Below are 24203 nucleotides of genomic sequence, written 5' to 3'. Positions count from 1 at the left end.
CCAACAAATTAAGCTTTACATTTTCAAATACCTCATATGCTACAAAAGCAATATTTTCAGTTTTTAATTTTATAAAAAGGTTCAGAAAAGAATATAGTGGAATGAGAAACATAGTCAGTCTTACTAACACATAGAAATGCTCCAATATTTGAAATCAAAAGATATAGAATACAAACATTTTAAGTGAACAGTACAATTAGAAGTTAAATATTGAACTGAGAATAATGAGATCTAATATTCTGTTGCAGCTGCAACAAGAATAAAGAATGAAAAAAACAAATAGAAAGTGTCAAGAAGCAAAAAGCATTGATTTTATGCCATAAATTCATGATTTGTTGTATCAAGACACATTACTTCAATTCAAGGTCAAAGGACCAATTTATAATTCATGTTACTTTTTTCTCATCCCTTACATTGGAACACATTTAAATATGAACACAAAGTGGTAAATTAATAAAAAAACTTTAAAATATGAAAGACAAACAAAAATATACACACCTCATTCATGTCTTAAGATTAGTTTGCATTTCAACCAAGTCCCTTTCATAACTTTCTATACCTATGAAAGGAAAGAAAAAAATGTTTAAATTCAACATGCAGTATTGTTAAAGAAATGTAAAAAACATACACATCAGGACATAAATAATTATTTTTAAAAATTCAGAGACTTAAAAATTTATGCATCAAATCCCATTCTCAGTTTTTCGAAATACAGATTAATTATTAAGTTTATCAGAGAGAAAGCAGAATTCATTCTGCATTGACATTAGTATGTAGAAGAGATTTTAGATATAATTAAAATTCAAATGTAATAACAACTGAACATACTTTTCTTGATATGACAAAAAATTAAGCTTTACATTTTCAAATACCTTATATGCTAAAAAAGCAATATTTTCAGTTTTTAATTTTATAAAAAGGTTCAGAAAAGAATATAGTGGAATGAGAAACATAGTCAGTCTTACTAACACACAGAAATGCCGCAACATTTGAAATCAAAAGATACAGAATACAAACACTTTAAGTGAACAGTACAATTAGAAGTTAAATATTAAACTGAGAATAATGAGATCTAATATTCTGTTGCAGCTGCAACAAGAATAAAGAATGAAAAATACAAATAGAAAGTGTCAAGAAGCAAAAAACATTGATTTTATGCCATACATTCATGATTTGTTGTATCAAGACACATTTCTCCAATTCAAGGTCAAAGGACCAATTTATAATTCATATAACTTTTTTCTCATCCCTTACATTAGAACACATTTAAATGTGAACACAAAGTAGTAATTTAATGAAAAAAACTTGAAAATATGAAAGACAAACAAAAATATACACACCTCATTCATGTCTTAAGATTAGTTTGCATTTCAACCAAGTCCCTTTCATAACTTTTTATACCTATGAAAGGAAAGAAAAAAATGTTTAAATTCAACATGCAGTACTGTTAAAGAAATGTAAAACACATACACATCAGGACATAAATAATTATTTTTAAAAATTCACACATCAAATCCCATTCTCAGTTTTTCGAAATACAGATTAATTATTAAGTTTATCAGAGAGAAAGCATATTTCATTCTGCATTGACATTAGTATGTAACAGAGATTTTAGATATAATTAAAATTCAAATGTAATAACAACTGAACATACTTTTCTTGATATGCCAAAAAATTATGCTTTACATTTTCAAATACCTTATATGCTAAAAAGACAATATTTTCAGTTTTTAATTTTATAAAAAGGTTCAGAAAAGAATATAGTAGAATGAGAAACATAGTCAGTCTTACTAACACACAGAAATGCCCCAACATTTGAAATCAAAAGATATAGAATACAAACCTTTTAAGTGAACAGTACAATTAGAAGTTAAATATTAAACTGAGAATAATGAGATCTAATATTCTGTTGCAGCTGCAACAAGAATAAAGAATGAAAAATACAAATAGAAAGTGTCAAGAAGCAAAAAACATTAATTTTATGCCATACATTCATGATTTGTTGTATCAAGACAACTTTCTCCAATTCAAGGTCAAAGGACCAATTTATAATTCATATAACTTTTTTCTCATCCCTTACATTAGAAGACATTTAAATGTGAACACAAAGTAGTAATTTAATGAAAAAAACTTGAAAATATGAAAGACAAACAAAAATATACACACCTCATTCATGTCTTAAGATTAGTTTGCATTTCAACCAAGTCCCTTTCATAACTTTTTATACCTATGAAAGGAAAGAAAAAAATGTTTAAATTCAACATGCAGTACTGTTAAAGAAATGTAAAACACATACACATCAGGACATAAATAATTATTTTTAAAAATTCAGAGACTTAAAAATTTACACATCAAATCCCATTCTCAGTTTTTCGAAATACAGATTAATTATTAAGTTTATCAGAGAGAAAGCATATTTCATTCTGCATTGACATTAGTATGTAACAGAGATTTTAGATATAATTAAAATTCAAATGTAATAACAACTGAACATACTTTTCTTGATATGCCAAAAAATTATGCTTTACATTTTCAAATACCTTATATGCTAAAAAAGCAATATTTTCAGTTTTTAATTTTATAAAAAGGTTCAGAAAAGAATATAGTAGAATGAGAAACATAGTCAGTCTTACTAACACACAGAAATGCCCCAACATTTGAAATCAAAAGATATAGAATACAAACACTTTAAGTGAACAGTACAATTAGAAGTTAAATATTAAACTGAGAATAATGAGATCTAATATTCTGTTGCAGCTGCAACAAGAATAAAGAATGAAAAATACAAATAGAAAGTGTCAAGAAGAAAAAATATTGATTTTATGATATAAATTCATGATTTGTTGTATCAAGACACATTTCTCCAATTCAAGGTCAAAGGACCAATTTATAATTCATATAACTTTTTTCTCATCCCTTACATTAGAAGACATTTAAATATGAACACAAAGTAGTAATTTAATGAAAAAAACTTGAAAATATGAAAGACAAACAAAAATATACACACCTCATTCATGTCTTAAGATTAGTTTGCATTTCAACCAAGTCCCTTTCATAACTTTTTATACCTATGAAAGGAAAGAAAAAAATGTTTAAATTCAACATGCAGTACTGTTAAAGAAATGTAAAACACATACACATCAGGACATAAATAATTATTTTTAAAAATTCAGAGACTTAAAAATTTACACATCAAATCCCATTCTCAGTTTTTCGAAATACAGATTAATTATTAAGTTTATCAGAGAGAAAGCAGATTTCATTCTGCAATGACATTAGTATGTAACAGAGATTTTAGATATTATTAAAATTCAAATGTAATAACAACTGAACATACTTTTCTTGCTATGCCAAAAAATTATGCTTTACATTTTCAAATACCTTATATGCTAAAAAAGCAATATTTTCAGTTTTTAATTTTATAAAAAGGTTCAGAAAAGAATATAGTGGAATGAGAAACATAGTCAGTCTTACTAACACACAGAAATGCCCCAACATTTGAAATCAAAAGATATAGAATACAAACACTTTAAATGAACAGTACAATTAGAAGTTAAATATTAAACTGAGAATAATGAGATCTAATATTCTGTTGCTGCTGCAACAAGAATAAAGAAAGAAAAATACAAATATAAAGTGTCAAGAAGAAAAAACATTGATTTTATGAAATAAATTCATGATTTGTTGTATCAAGACACATTTCTCAAATTCAAGGTCAAAGGACCAATTTATAATTCATGTTACTTTTTTCTCATCCCTTACATTGGAACACGTTTAAATATGAGCACAAAGTTGTAATTCAATAAAAAAACTTGAAAATATGAAAGACAAACAAAAATATACAAACCCCATTCATGTCTTAAGATTAGTTTGCGTTTCAACCAAGTCCCTTCAATAACATTTTATACCTATGAAAGGAAAGAAAAAAATGTTTAAATTCAACATGTAGTATTGTTAAAGAAATGTAAAACACATACACATCTGGATATAAATAATTATTTTTAAAAATTCAGAGACTTAAAAATTTAGACATCAAATCCCATTCCCAGTTTTTCGAAATACAGATTAATTATTAAGTTTATCAGAGAGAAAGCAGATTTCATTCTGCATTGACATTAGTATGCAACAGAGATTTTAGATATAATTAAAATTCAAATGTAATAACAACTGAACATACTTTTCTTGATATGCCAAAAAATTATGCTTTACATTTTCAAATACCTTATATGCTAAAAAAGCAATATTTTCAGTTTTTAATTTTATAAAAAGGTTCAGAAAAGAATATAGTGGAATGAGAAACATAGTCAGTCTTACTAACACACAGAAATGCCCCAACATTTGAAATCAAAAGATATAGAATACAAACACTTTAAGAGAACAGTACAATTAGAAGTTAAATATTAAACTGAGAATAATGAGATCTAATATTCTGTTGCAGCTGCAACAAGAATAAAGAATGAAAAATACAAATATAAAGTGTCAAGAAGAAAAAACATTGATTTTATGCCATAAATTCAATGTTTCAACACATTTCTCCAATTCAAGTTCAAAGGACCAATTTATAATTCATATAACTTTTTTCTCATCCCTTACATTAGAACACATTTAAATATGAACACAAAGTAGTAATTTAATGAAAAAAACTTGAAAATATGAAAGACAAACAAAAATATACACACCTCATTCATGTCTTAAGATTAGTTTGCATTTCAACCAAGTCCCTTTCATAACTTTTTATACCTATGAAAGGAAATAAAAAAATGTTTAAATTCAACATGCAGTATTGTTAAAGAAATGTAAAACACATACACATCTGGATATAAATAATTATTTTTAAAAATTCAGAGACTTAAAAATTTAGACATCAAATCCCATTCTCAGTTTTTCGAAATACAGATTAATTATTAAGTTTATCAGAGAGAAAGCAGATTTCATTCTGCATTGACATTAGTATGCAACAGAGATTTTAGATATAATTAAAATTCAAATGTAATAACAACTGAACATACTTTTCTTGCTATGCCAAAAAATTATGCTTTACATTTTCAAATACCTTATATGCTAAAAACGCAATATTTTCAGTTTTTAATTTTATAAAAAGGTTCAGAAAAGAATATAGTGGAATGAGAAACATAGTCAGTCTTACTAACACACAGAAATGATCCAACATTTGAAATCAAAAGATATAGAATACAAACACTTTAAGAGAACAGTACAATTAGAAGTTAAATATTAAACTGAGAATAATGAGATCTAATATTCTGTTGCAGCTGCAACAAGAATAAAGAATGAAAAATACAAATATAAAGTGTCAAGAAGAAAAAACATTGATTTTATGCCATAAATTCATGATTTGTTGTATCAAGACACATTTCTCCAATTCAAGGTCAAAGGACCAATTTATAATTTATGTAACTTTTTTCTCATCCCTTACATTAGAACACATTTAAATATGAACGCAAAGTAGTAATTTAATGAAAAAAACTTGAAAATATGAAAGACAAACCAAAATATACACACCTAATTCATGTCTTAAGATTAGTTTGCATTTCAACCAAGTCCCTTTCATAACTTTTTATACCTATGAAAGGAAATAAAAAAATGTTTAAATTCAACATGAAGTATTGTTAAAGAAATGTAAAACACATACACATCTGGATATAAATAATTATTTTTAAAAATTCAGAGACTTAAAAATTTAGACATCAAATCCCATTCTCAGTTTTTCGAAATACAGATTAATTATTAAGTTTATCAGAGAGAAAGCAGATTTCATTCTGCATTGACATTAGTATGCAACAGAGATTTTAGATATAATTAAAATTCAAATGTAATAACAACTGAACATACTTTTCTTGATATGCCAAAAAATTATGCTTTACATTTTCAAATACCTTATATGCTAAAAAAGCAATATTTTCAGTTTTTAATTTTATAAAAAGGTTCAGAAAAGAATATAGTGGAATGAGAAACATAGTCAGTCTTACTAACACACAGAAATGCCCCAACATTTGAAATCAAAAGATATAGAATACAAACACTTTAAGAGAACAGTACAATTAGAAGTTAAATATTAAACTGAGAATAATGAGATCTAATATTCTGTTGCAGCTGCAACAAGAATAAAGAATAAAAAATACAAATATAAAGTGTCAAGAAGCAAAAAACATTGATTTTATGCCATAAACTCATGATTTGTTGTATCAAGACACATTTCTCCAATTCAAGGTCAAAGGACCAATTTATAATTCATGTTACTTTTTTCTCATCCCTTACATTGGAACACATTTAAATATGAGCACAAAGTGGTAATTCAATAAAAAAACTTGAAAATATGAAAGACAAACAAAAATATACACACCTCATTCATGTCTTAACATTAGTTTAACTCCTTCTTTGTATTTCAACCAAGTCCCTTTCATTACTTTTTATACCTATAAAAGGAAAGAAAAAAATGGTTAAATTCAACATGCAGTATTGTTAAAGAAATGTAAAACACATACACATCAGGACACAAATAATTATTTTTACAAATTCAGAGACTTAAAAATTTACATATAAATCCCATTCTCAGTTTTTCGAAATACAGATTAATTATTAAGTTTATCAGAGAGAAAGCAGATTTCATTCTGCATTGACATTAGTATGTAACAGAGATTTTAGATATAATTAAAATTCAAATGTAATAACATCTGAACATACTTTTCTTGATATGCTAAAAAATATGCTTTACATTTTCAAATACCTTATATGCTAAAAAAGCAATATTTTCAGTTTTTTATTTTATAAAAAGGTTCAGAAAAGAATATAGTGGAATGAGAAACATAGTCAGTCTTACTAACACACAGAAATGCCCCAACATTTGAAATCAAAAAATATAGAATACAAACACTTTAAGTGAACAGTACAATTGGAAGTTAAATATTAAACTGAGAATAATGAGATCTATATTCTGTTGCAGCTGCAACAAAAATAAAGAATGAAAAATACAAATAGTAAAGTGTCAAGAAGCAAAAAACATTGATTTTATGCCATAAATTCATGATTTGTTGTATCAAGACACATTTCTCCAATTCAAGGTCAAAGGACCAATTTGTAATTCATGTTACTTTTTTTTCATCCCTTACATTGGAACACATTTAAATATGAACACAAAGTGGTAATTCAATAAAAAAAAACTTGAAAATATGAAAGACAAACAAAAATATACACACCTCATTCATGTCTTAAGATTAGTTTGCATTTCAACCAAGTCCCTTTCATAACTTTTTATACCTATGAAAGGAAAGAAAAAAATGTTTAAATTCAACATGCAGTACTGTTAAAGAAATGTAAAACACATACACATCAGGACATAAATAATTATTTTTAAAAATTCAGAGACTTAAAAATTTACACATCAAATCCCATTCTCAGTTTTTCGAAATACAGATTAATTATTAAGTTTATCAGAGAGAAAGCAGATTTCATTCTGCATTGACATTAGTATGTAACAGAGATTTTAGATATAATTAAAATTCAAATGTAATAACAACTGAACATACTTTTCTTGATATGCCAAAAAATTATGCTTTACATTTTCAAATACCTTACATGCTAAAAAGACAATATTTTCAGTTTTTAATTTTATAAAAAGGTTCAGAAAAGAATATAGTAGAATGAGAAACATAGTCAGTCTTACTAACACACAGAAATGCCCCAACATTTGAAATCAAAAGATATAGAATACAAACATTTTAAGTGAACAGTACAATTAGAAGTTAAATATTAAACTGAGAATAATGAGATCTAATATTCTGTTGCAGCTGCAACAAGAATAAAGAATGAAAAATACAAATAGAAAGTGTCAAGAAGCAAAAAACATTGATTTTATGCCATACATTCATGATTTGTTGTATCAAGACACATTTCTCCAATTCAAGGTCAAAGGACCAATTTATAATTCATATAACTTTTTTCTCATCCCTTACATTAGAACACATTTAAATGTGAACACAAAGTAGTAATTTAATGAAAAAAACTTGAAAATATGAAAGACAAACAAAAATATACACACCTCATTCATGTCTTAAGATTAGTTTGCATTTCAACCAAGTCCCTTTCATAACTTTTTATACCTATGAAAGGAAAGAAAAAAATGTTTAAATTCAACATGCAGTACTGTTAAAGAAATGTAAAACACATACACATCAGGACATAAATAATTATTTTTAAAAATTCAGAGACTTAAAAATTTACACATCAAATCCCATTCTCAGTTTTTCGAAATACAGATTAATTATTAAGTTTATCAGAGAGAAAGCATATTTCATTCTGCATTGACATTAGTATGTAACAGAGATTTTAGATATAATTAAAATTCAAATGTAATAACAACTGAACATACTTTTCTTGATATGCCAAAAAATTATGCTTTACATTTTCAAATACCTTATATGCTAAAAAGACAATATTTTCAGTTTTTAATTTTATAAAAAGGTTCAGAAAAGAATATAGTAGAATGAGAAACATAGTCAGTCTTACTAACACACAGAAATGCCCCAACATTTGAAATCAAAAGATATAGAATACAAACACTTTAAGTGAACAGTACAATTAGAAGTTAAATATTAAACTGAGAATAATGAGATCTAATATTCTGTTGCAGCTGCAACAAGAATAAAGAATGAAAAATACAAATAGAAAGTGTCAAGAAGAAAAAACATTGATTTTATGCCATAAATTCATGATTTGTTGTATCAAGACACATTTCTCCAATTCAAGGTCAAAGGACCAATTTATAATTCATATAACTTTTTTCTCATCCCTTACATTAGAAGACATTTAAATATGAACACAAAGTAGTAATTTAATGAAAAAAACTTGAAAATATGAAAGACAAACAAAAATATACACACCTCATTCATGTCTTAAGATTAGTTTGCATTTCAACCAAGTCCCTTTCATAACTTTTTATACCTATGAAAGGAAAGAAAAAAATGTTTAAATTCAACATGCAGTACCGTTAAAGAAATGTAAAAAACATACACATCAGGACATAAATAATTATTTTTAAAAATTCAGAGACTTAAAAATTTATGCATAAAATCCCATTCTCAGTTTTTCGAAATACACATTAATTATTAAGTTTATCAGAGAGAAAGCAGAATTCATTCTGCATTGACATTAGTATGTAGAAGAGATTTTAGATATAATTAAAATTCAAATGTAATAACAACTGAACATACTTTTCTTGATATGACAAAAAATTAAGCTTTACATTTTCAAATACCTTATATGCTAAAAAAGCAATATTTTCAGTTTTTAATTTTATAAAAAGGTTCAGAAAAGAATATAGTGGAATGAGAAACATAGTCAGTCTTACTAAAACACAGAAATGCCGCAACATTTCAAATCAAAAGATACAGAATACAAACACTTTAAGTGAACAGTACAATTAGAAGTTAAATATTAAACTGAGAATAATGAGATCTAATATTCTGTTGCAGCTGTAACAAGAATAAAGAATGAAAAATACAAATAGAAAGTGTCAAGAAGCAAAAAACATTGATTTTATGCCATACATTCATGATTTGTTGTATCAAGACACATTTCTCCAATTCAAGGTCAAAGGACCAATTTATAATTCATATAACTTTTTTCTCATCCCTTACATTAGAACACATTTAAATGTGAACACAAAGTAGTAATTTAATGAAAAAAACTTGAAAATATGAAAGACAAACAAAAATATACACACCTCATTCATGTCTTAAGATTAGTTTGCATTTCAACCAAGTCCCTTTCATAACTTTTTATACCTATGAAAGGAAAGAAAAAAATGTTTAAATTCAACATGCAGTACTGTTAAAGAAATGTAAAACACATACACATCAGGACATAAATAATTATTTTTAAAAATTCAGAGACTTAAAAATTTACACATCAAATCCCATTCTCAGTTTTTCGAAATACAGATTAATTATTAAGTTTATCAGAGAGAAAGCATATTTCATTCTGCATTGACATTAGTATTTAACAGAGATTTTAGATATAATTAAAATTCAAATGTAATAACAACTGAACATACTTTTCTTGATATGCCAAAAAATTATGCTTTACATTTTCAAATACCTTATATGCTAAAAAAGCAATATTTTCAGTTTTTAATTTTATAAAAAGGTTCAGAAAAGAATATAGTAGAATGAGAAACATAGTCAGTCTTACTAACACACAGAAATGCCCCAACATTTGAAATCAAAAGATATAGAATACAAACACTTTAAGTGAACAGTACAATTAGAAGTTAAATATTAAACTGAGAATAATGAGATCTAATATTCTGTTGCAGCTGCAACAAGAATAAAGAATGAAAAATACAAATAGAAAGTGTCAAGAAGAAAAAACATTGATTTTATGCCATAAATTCATGATTTGTTGTATCAAGACACATTTCTCCAATTCAAGGTCAAAGGACCAATTTATAATTCATATAACTTTTTTCTCATCCCTTACATTAGAAGACATTTAAATATGAACACAAAGTAGTAATTTAATGAAAAAAACTTGAAAATATGAAAGACAAACAAAAATATACACACCTCATACATGTCTTAAGATTAGTTTGCTTTCAACCAAGTCCCTTTCATAACTTTTTATACCTATGAAAGGAAAGAAAAAAATGTTTAAATTCAACATGCAGTACTGTTAAAGAAATGTAAAACACATACACATCAGGACATAAATAATTATTTTTAAAAATTCAGAGACTTAAAAATTTACACATCAAATCCCATTCTCAGTTTTTCGAAATACAGATTAATTATTAAGTTTATCAGAGAGAAAGCAGATTTCATTCTGCAATGACATTAGTATGTAACAGAGATTTTAGATATTATTAAAATTCAAATGTAATAACAACTGAACATACTTTTCTTGCTATGCCAAAAAATTATGCTTTACATTTTCAAATACCTTATATGCTAAAAACGCAATATTTTCAGTTTTTAATTTTATAAAAAGGTTCAGAAAAGAATATAGTAGAATGAGAAACATAGTCAGTCTTACTAACACACAGAAATGCCCCAACATTTGAAATCAAAAGATATAGAATACAAACACTTTAAGTGAACAGTACAATTAGAAGTTAAATATTAAACTGAGAATAATGAGATCTAATATTCTGTTGCAGCTGCAACAAGAATAAAGAATGAAAAATACAAATAGAAAGTGTCAAGAAGAAAAAACATTGATTTTATGCCATAAATTCATGATTTGTTGTATCAAGACACCTTTCTCCAATTCAAGGTCAAAGGACCAATTTATAATTCATATAACTTTTTTCTCATCCCTTACATTAGAAGACATTTAAATATGAACACAAAGTAGTAATTTAATGAAAAAAACTTGAAAATATGAAAGACAAACAAAAATATACACACCTCATTCATGTCTTAAGATTAGTTTGCATTTCAACCAAGTCCCTTTCATAACTTTTTATACCTATGAAAGGAAAGAAAAAAATGTTTAAATTCAACATGCAGTACTGTTAAAGAAATGTAAAACACATACACATCAGGACATAAATAATTATTTTTAAAAATTCAGAGACTTAAAAATTTACACATCAAATCCCATTCTCAGTTTTTCGAAATACAGATTAATTATTAAGTTTATCAGAGAGAAAGCAGATTTCATTCTGCAATGACATTAGTATGTAACAGAGATTTTAGATATTATTAAAATTCAAATGTAATAACAACTGAACATACTTTTCTTGCTATGCCAAAAAATTATGTTTTACATTTTCAAATACCTTATATGCTAAAAAAGCAATATTTTCAGTTTTTAATTTTATAAAAAGGTTCAGAAAAGAATATAGTGGAATGAGAAACATAGTCAGTCTTACTAACACACAGAAATGCCCCAACATTTGAAATCAAAAGATATAGAATACAAACACTTTAAGAGAACAGTACAATTAGAAGTTAAATATTAAACTGAGAATAATGAGATCTAATATTCTGTTGCAGCGGCAACAAGAATAAAGAATGAAAAATACAAATATAAAGTGTAAAGAAGAAAAACCATTGATTTTATGCCATAAATTCATGATTTGTTGTATCAAGACACATTTCTCCAATTCAAGTTCAAAGGACCAATTTATAATTCATATAACTTTTTTCTCATCCCTTACATTAGAACACATTTAAATATGAACACAAAGTAGTAATTTAATGAAAAAAACTTGAAAATATGAAAGACAAACAAAAATATACACACCTAATTCATGTCTTAAGATTAGTTTGCATTTCAACCAAGTCCCTTTCATAACTTTTTATACCTATGAAAGGAAATAAAAAAATGTTTAAATTCAACATGCAGTATTGTTAAAGAAATGTAAAACACATACACATCTGGATATAAATAATTATTTTTAAAAATTCAGAGACTTAAAAATTTAGACATCAAATCCCATTCTCAGTTTTTCGAAATACAGATTAATTATTAAGTTTATCAGAGAGAAAGCAGATTTCATTCTGCATTGACATTAGTATGCAACAGAGATTTTAGATATAATTAAAATTCAAATGTGATAACAACTGAACATACTTTTCTTGCTATGCCAAAAAATTATGCTTTACATTTTCAAATACCTTATATGCTAAAAACGCAATATTTTCAGTTTTTAATTTTATAAAAGGGTTCAGAAAAGAATATAGTGGAATGAGAAACATAGTCAGTCTTACTAACACACAGAAATGCCCCAACATTTGAAAACAAAAGATATAGAATACAAACACTTTAAGAGAACAGTACAATTAGAAGTTAAATATTAAACTGAGAATAATGAGATCTAATATTCTGTTGCAGCTGCAACAAGAATAAAGAATGAAAAATACAAATATAAAGTGTCAAGAAGAAAAAACATTGATTTTATGCCATAAATTCATGATTTGTTGTATCAAGACACATTTCTCCAATTCAAGTTCAAAGGACCAATTTATAATTCATATAACTTTTTTCTCATCCCTTACATTAGAACACATTTAAATATGAACACAAAGTAGTAATTTAATGAAAAAAACTTGAAAATATGAAAGACAAACAAAAATATACACACCTCATTCATGTCTTAAGATTAGTTTGCATTTCAACCAAGTCCCTTTCATAACTTTTTATACCTATGAAAGGAAAGAAAAAAATGTTTAAATTCAACATGCAGTACTGTTAAAGAAATGTAAAACACATACACATCAGGACATAAATAATTATTTTTAAAAATTCAGAGACTTAAAAATTTAGACATCAAATCCCATTCTCAGTTTTTCGAAATACAGATTAATTATTAAGTTTATCAGAGAGAAAGCAGATTTCATTCTGCATTGACATTAGTATGCAACAGAGATTTTAGATATAATTAAAATTCAAATGTAATAACAACTGAACATACTTTTCTTGATATGCCAAAAAATTATGCTTTACATTTTCAAATACCTTATATGCTAAAAAAGCAATATTTTCAGTTTTTAATTTTATAAAAAGGTTCAGAAAAGAATATAGTGGAATGAGAAACATAGTCAGTCTTACTAACACACAGAAATGCCCCAACATTTGAAATCAAAAGATATAGAATACAAACACTTTAAGAGAACAGTACAATTAGAAGTTAAATATTAAACTGAGAATAATGAGATCTAATATTCTGTTGCAGCGGCAACAAGAATAAAGAATGAAAAATACAAATATAAAGTGTAAAGAAGAAAAACCATTGATTTTATGCCATAAATTCATGATTTGTTGTATCAAGACACATTTCTCCAATTCAAGTTCAAAGGACCAATTTATAATTCATATAACTTTTTTCTCATCCCTTACATTAGAACACATTTAAATATGAACACAAAGTAGTAATTTAATGAAAAAAACTTGAAAATATGAAAGACAAACAAAAATATACACACCTAATTCATGTCTTAAGATTAGTTTGCATTTCAACCAAGTCCCTTTCATAACTTTTTATACCTATGAAAGGAAATAAAAAAATGTTTAAATTCAACATGCAGTATTGTTAAAGAAATGTAAAACACATACACATCTGGATATAAATAATTATTTTTAAAAATTCAGAGACTTAAAAATTTAGACATCAAATCCCATTCTCAGTTTTTCGAAATACAGATTAATTATTAAGTTTATCAGAGAGAAAGCAGATTTCATTCTGCATTGACATTAGTATGCAACAGAGATTTTAGATATAATTAAAATTCAAATGTAATAACAACTGAACATACTTTTCTTGCTATGCCAAAAAATTATGCTTTACATTTTCAAATACCTTATATGCTAAAAACGCAATATTTTCAGTTTTTAATTTTATAAAAAGGTTCAGAAAAGAATATAGTGGAATGAGAAACATAGTCAGTCTTACTAACACACAGAAATGCCCCAACATTTGAAATCAAAAGATATAGAATACAAACACTTTAAGAGAACAGTACAATTAGAAGTTAAATATTAAACTGAGAATAATGAGATCTAATATTCTGTTGCAGCTGCAACAAGAATAAAGAATGAAAAATACAAATAGAAAGTGTCAAGAAGAAAAAACATATATTTTATGCCATAAATTCATGATTTGTTGTATCAAGACACATTTCTCCAATTCAAGTTCAAAGGACCAATTTATAATTCATATAACTTATTTCTCATCCCTTACATTAGAACACATTTAAATATGAACACAAAGTAGTAATTTAATGAAAAAAACTTGAAAATATGAAAGACAAACAAAAATATACACACCTCATTCATGTCTTAAGATTAGTTTGCATTTCAACCAAGTCCCTTTCATAACTTTTTATACCTATGAAAGGAAAGAAAAAAATGTTTAAATTCAACATGCAGTACTGTTAAAGAAATGTAAAACACATACACATCAGGACATAAATAATTATTTTTAAAAATTCAGAGACTTAAAAATTTAGACATCAAATCCCATTCTCAGTTTTTCGAAATACAGATTAATTATTAAGTTTATCAGAGAGAAAGCAGATTTCATTCTGCATTGACATTAGTATGCAACAGAGATTTTAGATATAATTAAAATTCAAATGTGATAACAACTGAACATACTTTTCTTGCTATGCCAAAAAATTATGCTTTACATTTTCAAATACCTTATATGCTAAAAACGCAATATTTTCAGTTTTTAATTTTATAAAAAGGTTCAGAAAAGAATATAGTGGAATGAGAAACATAGTCAGTCTTACTAACACACAGAAATGCCCCAACATTTGAAAACAAAAGATATAGAATACAAACACTTTAAGAGAACAGTACAATTAGAAGTTAAATATTAAACTGAGAATAATGAGATCTAATATTCTGTTGCAGCTGCAACAAGAATAAAGAATGAAAAATACAAATATAAAGTGTCAAGAAGAAAAAACATTGATTTTATGCCATAAATTCATGATTTGTTGTATCAAGACACATTTCTCCAATTCAAGGTCAAAGGACCAATTTATAATTCATATAACTTTTTTCTCATCCCTTACATTAGAAGACATTTAAACATGAACACAAAGTAGTAATTTAATGAAAAAAACTTGAAAATATGAAAGACAAACAAAAATATACACACCTCATTCATGTCTTAAGATTAGTTTGCATTTCAACCAAGTCCCTTTCATAACTTTTTATACCTATGAAAGGAAAGAAAAAAATGTTTAAATTCAACATGCAGTACTGTTAAAGAAATGTAAAACACATACACATCAGGACATAAATAATTATTTTTAAAAATTCAGAGACTTAAAAATTTACACATCAAATCCCATTCTCAGTTTTTCGAAATACAGATTAATTATTAAGTTTATCAGAGAGAAAGCAGATTTCATTCTGCATTGACATTAGTATGCAACAGAGATTTTAGATATTATTAAAATTCAAATGTAATAACAACTGAACATACTTTTCTTGATATGCCAAAAAATTATGCTTCACATTTTCAAATACCTTATATGCTAAAAAAGCAATATTTTCAGTTTTTAATTTTATAAAAAGGTTCAGAAAAGAATATAGTGGAATGAGAAACATAGTCAGTCTTACTAACACACAGAAATGCCCCAACATTTGAAATCAAAAGATATAGAATACAAACACTTTAAGAGAACAGTACAATTAGAAGTTAAATATTAAACTGAGAATAATGAGATCTAATATTCTGTTGCAGCTGCAACAAGAATAAAGAATGAAAAATACAAATATAAAGTGTCAAGAAGAAAAAACATTGATTTTATGCCATAAATTCATGATTTGTTGTATCAAGACACATTTCTCCAATTCAAGGTCAAAGGACCAATTTATAATTTATGTAACTTTTTTCTCATCCCTTACATTAGAACACATTTAAATATGAACGCAAAGTAGTAATTTAATGAAAAAAACTTGAAAATATGAAAGACAAACCAAAATATACACACCTAATTCATGCCTTAAGATTAGTTTGCATTTCAACCAAGTCCCTTTCATAACTTTTTATACCTATGAAAGGAAATAAAAAAATGTTTAAATTCAACATATAGTATTGTTAAAGAAATGTAAAACACATACACATCTGGATATAAATAATTATTTTTAAAAATTCAGAGACTTAAAAATTTAGACATCAAATCCCATTCTCAGTTTTTCGAAATACAGATTAATTATTAAGTTTATCAGAGAGAAAGCAGATTTCATTCTGCATTGACATTAGTATGCAACAGAGATTTTAGATATAATTAAAATTCAAATGTAATAACAACTGAACATACTTTTCTTGATATGCCAAAAAATTATGCTTTACATTTTCAAATACCTTATATGCTAAAAAAGCAATATTTTCAGTTTTTAATTTTATAAAAAGGTTCAGAAAAGAATATAGTGGAATGAGAAACATAGTCAGTCTTACTAACACACAGAAATGCCCCAACATTTGAAATCAAAAGATATAGAATACAAACACTTTAAGAGAACAGTACAATTAGAAGTTAAATATTAAACTGAGAATAATGAGATCTAATATTCTGTTGCAGCTGCAACAAGAATAAAGAATGAAAAATACAAATAGAAAGTGTCAAGAAGAAAAAACATTGATTTTATGCCATAAATTCATGATTTGTAATATCAAGACACATTTCTCCAATTCAAGTTCAAAGGACCAATTTATAATTCATATAACTTTTTTCTCATCCCTTACATTAGAACACATTTAAATATGAACACAAAGTAGTAATTTAATGAAAAAAACTTGAAAATATGAAAGACAAACAAAAATATACACACCTCATTCATGTCTTAAGATTAGTTTGCATTTCAACCAAGTCCCTTTCATAACTTTTTATACCTATGAAAGGAAATAAAAAAATGTTTAAATTCAACATGTAGTATTGTTAAAGAAATGTAAAACACATACACATCTGGATATAAATAATTATTTTTAAAAATTCAGAGACTTAAAAATTTAGACATCAAATCCCATTCTCAGTTTTTCGAAATACAGATTAATTATTAAGTTTATCAGAGAGAAAGCAGATTTCATTCTGCATTGACATTAGTATGCAACAGAGATTTTAGATATAATTAAAATTCAAATGTAATAACAACTGAACATACTTTTCTTGATATGCCAAAAAATTATGCTTTACATTTTCAAATACCTTATATGCTAAAAAAGCAATATTTTCAGTTTTTAATTTTATAAAAAGGTTCAGAAAAGAATATAGTGGAATGAGAAACATAGTCAGTCTTACTAACACACAGAAATGCCCCAACATTTGAAATCAAAAGATATAGAATACAAACACTTTAAGAGAACAGTACAATTAGAAGTTAAATATTAAACTGAGAATAATGAGATCTAATATTCTGTTGCAGCTGCAACAAGAATAAAGAATGAAAAATACAAATAGAAAGTGTCAAGAAGAAAAAACATTGATTTTATGCCATAAATTCATGATTTGTAATATCAAGACACATTTCTCCAATTCAAGTTCAAAGGACCAATTTATAATTCATATAACTTTTTTCTCATCCCTTACATTAGAACACATTTAAATATGAACACAAAGTAGTAATTTAATGAAAAAAACTTGAAAATATGAAAGACAAACAAAAATATACACACCTCATTCATGTCTTAAGATTAGTTTGCATTTCAACCAAGTCCCTTTCATAACTTTTTATACCTATGAAAGGAAAGAAAAAAATGTTTAAATTCAACATGCAGTACTGTTAAAGAAATGTAAAACACATACACATCAGCACATAAATAATTATTTTTAAAAATTCAGAGACTTAAAAATTTAGACATCAAATCCCATTCTCAGTTTTTCGAAATACAGATTAATTATTAAGTTTATCAGAGAGAAAGCAGATTTCATTCTGCATTGACATTAGTATGCAACAGAGATTTTAGATATAATTAAAATTCAAATGTAATAACAACTAAACATACTTTTCTTGATATGCCAAAAAATTATGCTTTACATTTTCAAATACCTTATATGCTAAAAAAGCAATATTTTCAGTTTTTAATTTTATAAAAAGGTTTAGAAAAGAATATAGTGGAATGAGAAACATAGTCAGTCTTACTAACACACAGAAATGCCCCAACATTTGAAATCAAAAGATATAGAATACAAACACTTTAAGTGAACAGTACAATTAGAAGTTAAATATTAAACTGAGAATAATGAGATCTAATATTCTGTTGCAGCTGCAACAAGAATAAAGAATGAAAAATACAAATAGAAAGTGTCAAGAAGGAAAAACATTGATTTTATGCCATAAATTCATGATTTGTTGTATCAAGACACATTTCTCCAATTCAAGGTCAAAGGACCAATTTATAATTCATATAACTTTTTTCTCATCCCTTACATTAGAAGACATTTAAATATGAACACAAAGTAGTAATTTAATGAAAAAAACTTGAAAATATGAAAGACAAACTAAAATATACACACCTCATTCATGTCTTAAGATTAGTTTGCATTTCAACCAAGTCCCTTTCATAACTTTTCATACCTATGAAAGGAAAGAAAAAAATGTTTAAATTCAACATGCAGTACTGCTAAAGAAATGTAAAACACATACACATCAGGACATAAATAATTATTTTTAAAAATTCAGAGACTTAAAAATTTACACATCAAATCCCATTCTCAGTTTTTCGAAATACAGATTAATTATTAAGTTTATCAGAGAGAAAGCAGATTTCATTCTGCAATGACATTAGTATGTAACAGAGATTTTAGATATTATTAAAATTCAAATGTAATAACAACTGAACATACTTTTCTTGCTATGCCAAAAAATTATGCTTTACATTTTCAAATACCTTATATGCTAAAAAAGCAATATTTTCAGTTTTTAATTTTATAAAAAGGTTCAGAAAAGAATATAGTGGAATGAGAAACATAGTCAGTCTTACTAACACACAGAAATGCCCCAACATTTGAAATCAAAAGATATAGAATACAAACACTTTAAGTGAACAGTACAATTAGAAGTTAAATATTAAACTGAGAATAATGAGATCTAATATTCTGTTGCAGCTGCAACAAGAATAAAGAATGAAAAATACAAATAGAAAGTGTCAAGAAGCAAAAAACATTGATTTTATGCCATAAATTCATGATTTTTTGTATCAAGACACATTTCTCCAGTTCAAGGTCAAAGGACCAATTTATAATTCATGTTACTTTTTTCTCATCCCTTACATTGGAACACGTTTAAATATGAGCACAAAGTTGCAATTCAATAAAAAAACTTGAAAATATGAAAGACAAACAAAAATATACAAACCCCATTCATGTCTTAAGATTAGTTTGCATTTCAACCAAGTCCCTTTCATAACATTTTATACCTATGAAAGGAAAGAAAAAAATGTTTAAATTCAACATGAAGTATTGTTAAAGAAATGTAAAACACATACACATCAGGACATAAATAATTATTTTTAAAAATTCAGAGACTTAAAAATTTACACATCAAATCCCATTCTCAGTTTTTCGAAATACAGATTCATTATAAAGTTTATCAGAGAGAAAGCAGATTTCATTCTGCATTGACATTACTATGTAACAGAAATTTTAGATATAATTAAAATTCAAATGTAATAACAACTAAACATACTTTTCTTGATATGCCAAAAAATTATGCTTTACATTTTCAAATACCTTATATGCTAAAAAAGCAATATTTTCAGTTTTTAATTTTATAAAAAGGTTTAGAAAAGAATATAGTGGAATGAGAAACATAGTCAGTCTTACTAACACACAGAAATGCCCCAACATTTGAAATCAAAAGATATAGAATACAAACACTTTAAATGAACAGTACAATTAGAAGTTAAATATTAAACTGAGAATAATGAGATCTAATATTCTGTTGCTGCTGCAACAAGAATAAAGAAAGAAAAAAACAAATATAAAGTGTCAAGAAGAAAAAACATTGATTTTATGAAATAAATTCATGATTTGTTGTATCAAGACACATTTCTCCAATTGAAGGTCAAAGGACCAATTTATAATTTATGTAACTTTTTTCTCATCCCTTACATTACAACACATTTAAATATGAACGCAAAGTAGTAATTTAATGAAAAAAACTTGAAAATATGAAAGACAAACCAAAATATACACACCTAATTCATGTCTTAAGATTAGTTTGCATTTCAACCAAGTCCCTTTCATAACTTTTTATACCTATGAAAGGAAATAAAAAAATGTTTAAATTCAACATGTAGTATTGTTAAAGAAATGTAAAACACATACACATCTGGATATAAATAATTATTTTTAAAAATTCAGAGACTTAAAAATTTAGACATCAAATCCCATTCCCAGTTTTTCGAAATACAGATTAATTATTAAGTTTATCAGAGAGAAAGCAGATTTCATTCTGCATTGACATTAGTATGCAACAGAGATTTTAGATATAATTAAAATTCAAATGTAATAACAACTGAACATACTTTTCTTGCTATGCCAAAAAATTATGCTTTACATTTTCAAATACCTTATATGCTAAAAACGCAATATTTTCAGTTTTTAATTTTATAAAAAGGTTCAGAAAAGAATATAGTGGAATGAGAAACATAGTCAGTCTTACTAACACACAGAAATGCCCCAACATTTGAAATCAAAAGATATAGAATACAAACACTTTAAGAGAACAGTACAATTAGAAGTTAAATATTAAACTGAGAATAATGAGATCTAATATTCTGTTGCAGCTGCAACAAGAATAAAGAATGAAAAATACAAATATAAAGTGTCAAGAAGAAAAAACATTGATTTTATGCCATAAATTCATGATTTGTTGTATCAAGACACATTTCTCCAATTCAAGTTCAAAGGACCAATTTATAATTCATATAACTTTTTTCTCATCCCTTACATTAGAACACATTTAAATATGAACACAAAGTAGTAATTTAATGAAAAAAACTTGAAAATATGAAAGACAAACAAAAATATACACACCTCATTCATGTCTTAAGATTAGTTTGCATTTCAACCAAGTCCCTTTCATAACTTTTTATACCTATGAAAGGAAAGAAAAAAATGTTTAAATTCAACATGCAGTACTGTTAAAGAAATGTAAAACACATACACATCAGGACATAAATAATTATTTTTAAAAATTCAGAGACTTAAAAATTTAGACATCAAATCCCATTCTCAGTTTTTCGAAATACAGATTCATTATTAAGTTTATCAGAGAGAAAGCAGATTTCATTCTGCATTGACATTAGTATGCAACAGAGATTTTAGATATAATTAAAATTCAAATGTAATAAAAACTGAACATACTTTTCTTGATATGCCAAAAAATTATGCTTTACATTTTCAAATACCTTATATGCTAAAAAAGCAATATTTTCAGTTTTTAATTTTATAAAAAGGTTCAGAAAAGAATATAGTGGAATGAGAAACATAGTCAGTCTTACTAACACACAGAAATGCCCCAACATTTGAAATCAAAAGATATAGAATACAAACACTTTAAGAGAACAGTACAATTAGAAGTTAAATATTAAACTGAGAATAATGAGATCTAATATTCTGTTGCAGCTGCAACAAGAATAAAGAATGAAAAATAAAAAAATAAAGTGTCAAGAAGAAAAAACATTGATTTTATGCCATAAATTCATGATTTGTTGTATCAAGACACATTTCTCCAATTCAAGGTCAAAGGACCAATTTATAATTTATGTAACTTTTTTCTCATCCCTTACATTAGAACACATTTAAATATGAACACAAAGTAGTAATTTAATGAAAAAAATTTGAAAATATGAAAGACAAACAAAAATATACACACCTAATTCATGTCTTAAGATTAGTTTGCATTTCAACCAAGTCCCTTTCATAACTTTTTATACCTATGAAAGGAAATAAAAAAATGTTTAAATTCAACATGCTGTATTGTTAAAGAAATGTAAAACACATACACATCTGGATATAAATAATTATTTTTAAAAATTCAGAGACTTAAAAATTTAGACATCAAATCCCATTCTCAGTTTTTCGAAATACAGATTAATTATTAAGTTTATCAGAGAGAAAGCAGATTTCATTCTGCATTGACATTAGTATGCAACAGAGATTTTAGATATAATTAAAATTCAAATGTAATAACAACTGAACATACTTTTCTTGCTATGCCAAAAAATTATGCTTTACATTTTCAAATACCTTATATGCTAAAAACGCAATATTTTCAGTTTTTAATTTTATAAAAAGGTTCAGAAAAGAATATAGTGGAATGAGAAACATAGTCAGTGTTACTAACACACAGAAATGCCCCAACATTTGAAATCAAAAGATATAGAATACAAACACTTTAAGAGAACAGTACAATTAGAAGTTAAATATTAAACTGAGAATAATGAGATCTAATATTCTGTTGCAGCTGCAACAAGAATAAAGAATGAAAAATACAAATATAAAGTGTCAAGAAGAAAAAACATTGATTTTATGCCATAAATTCATGATTTGTTGTATCAAGACACATTTCTCCAATTCAAGGTCAAAGGACCAATTTATAATTTATGTAACTTTTTTCTCATCCCTTACATTAGAACACATTTAAATATGAACGCAAAGTAGTAATTTAATGAAAAAAACTTGAAAATATGAAAGACAAACCAAAATATACACACCTAATTCATGTCTTAAGATTAGTTTGCATTTCAACCAAGTCCCTTTCATAACTTTTTATACCTATGAAAGGAAATAAAAAAATGTTTAAATTCAACATGTAGTATTGTTAAAGAAATGTAAAACACATACACATCTGGATATAAATAATTATTTTTAAAAATTCAGAGACTTAAAAATTTAGACATCAAATCCCATTCTCAGTTTTTCGAAATACAGATTAATTATTAAGTTTATCAGAGAGAAAGCAGATTTCATTCTGCATTGACATTAGTATGCAACAGAGATTTTAGATATAATTAAAATTCAAATGTAATAACAACTGAACATACTTTTCTTGATATGCCAAAAAATTATGCTTTACATTTTCAAATACCTTATATGCTAAAAAAGCAATATTTTCAGTTTTTAATTTTATAAAAAGGTTCAGAAAAGAATATAGTGGAATGATAAACATAGTCAGTCTTACTAACACATAGAAATGCCCCAACATTTGAAATCAAAAGATATAGGATACAAACACTTTAAATGAACAATTAGAAGTTAAATATTAAACTGAGAATAATGAGATCTAATATTCTGTTGCAGCTGCAACAAGAATAAAGAATGAAAAATACAAATATAAAGTGTCAAGAAGCAAAAAACATTGATTTAATGCCATAAATTCATGATTTGTTGTATCAAGACACATTTCTCCAATTCAAGGTCAAAGGACCAATTTATAATTTATGTAACTTTTTTCTCATCCCTTACATTAGAACACATTTAAATATGAGCACAAAGTAGTAATTTAATGAAAAAAAACTTGAAAATATGAAAGACAAACAAAAATATACACACCTCATTCATGTCTTAAGATTAGTTTGCATTTCAACCAAGTCCGTTTCATAACTTTTTATACCTATGAAAGGAAAGAAAAAAATGTTTAAATTCAACATGCAGTATTGTTAAAGAAATGTAAAACACATACACATCAGGACATAAATAATTATTTTTAAAAATTCAGAGACT

The 24203-nt window shown here is 25.8% G+C and overlaps 1 long non-coding RNA gene across 1 annotated transcript in view; it reads right to left on the bottom strand.

Moving 5' to 3' along the window:
- LOC129960691 (uncharacterized) overlaps nucleotides 1–24203 on the bottom strand; it is a 279121-nt gene that overhangs the window by 678 nt on the left and 254240 nt on the right. The window lies entirely within an intron of this gene.

This window comes from Argiope bruennichi, chromosome X2 (genome assembly GCF_947563725.1).
Source record: "Argiope bruennichi chromosome X2, qqArgBrue1.1, whole genome shotgun sequence".
NCBI classification, from domain to species: domain Eukaryota; kingdom Metazoa; phylum Arthropoda; class Arachnida; order Araneae; family Araneidae; genus Argiope; species Argiope bruennichi.
The sequence above is the reverse complement of the archived record's forward strand: the minus strand, read 5'-3'. Positions and strand labels throughout refer to the sequence as shown.